Raw genomic sequence first — 841 nt, forward strand, 5'->3', positions numbered from 1 at the left:
GCCCCGCCCCGCTCGTCGGTTCCCTCGGCGGGGCCCCGGCCACTCCTTGTGCAAGCGGCGGCCTCCAAAAGGTTTGGGCTCCTTACCCAACCGCTGCGCTTATCTCGCAGCCTGGCTAGCTCAGCCCCTTTAGGGGCCAAGAAAGGGGGGGACCGGAACAGGGTTGGAGGCCGAGACAGCCTTAGAGAGCAGGACAAAAAGGCAGAGACCAGACGAAGATGGGGACAGGGGTAGAACCAGAGAGAGAAGGAAAGTGCTGCGAGGGACAGCTTTGCAGGCCCTCCGCTGTTCCCTCCCCGTCGGCCGAAAGGGGAGGGAAGAGAATAGGGCCTTAAGTCCCCAGGGCATCTCTCCCACGCCCTGCAGGGTGGCTGGACTCTGGTACCCAGTTAATGAGGGAACAGAAGCTGATATCCACAAGTCACGGATATCCACAGCCTTCCAAGCTGGCGAACCTTCAGGAGCCCAGCCGTATGACCTGGGAAAGAGGCAGAGGCCCAGAGGAGGAGTCCGCGACTGCTTCTCCCTCTCCAAGGGCCTGGTCTAGGTTTCTTCCCAGAGATGAAGGTCAGGTTTCCGGGCTGCCTTTTTGAAGATAAGGCTGGTGCCCTGTAAGCACGGTGACCTGGCGAGCAGCCTTTGCATCCTGGGGCGAAGCCCCTTCTCCCCACCCTCCCACTGCAGTTTGTGTGTGTGTGTGTGTGTGTGTGTGTGTGTGTGTGTGTGTGGTGATGGGGGGAGGGAGAGGGGTCCCTGAGGAGAAACGGCTCCTCTCCCCTCTCGGGATCTTGCCTGGAGCCCTAACCTTAGAGCCTGCCCCCCCCCCCCCGAGACCCCAGGC

Source organism: Lipotes vexillifer, unplaced genomic scaffold (genome assembly GCF_000442215.2).
Source record: "Lipotes vexillifer unplaced genomic scaffold, Lipotes_vexillifer_v1.1 scaffold2019, whole genome shotgun sequence".
Classification (NCBI taxonomy): Eukaryota; Metazoa; Chordata; class Mammalia; order Artiodactyla; family Lipotidae; genus Lipotes; species Lipotes vexillifer.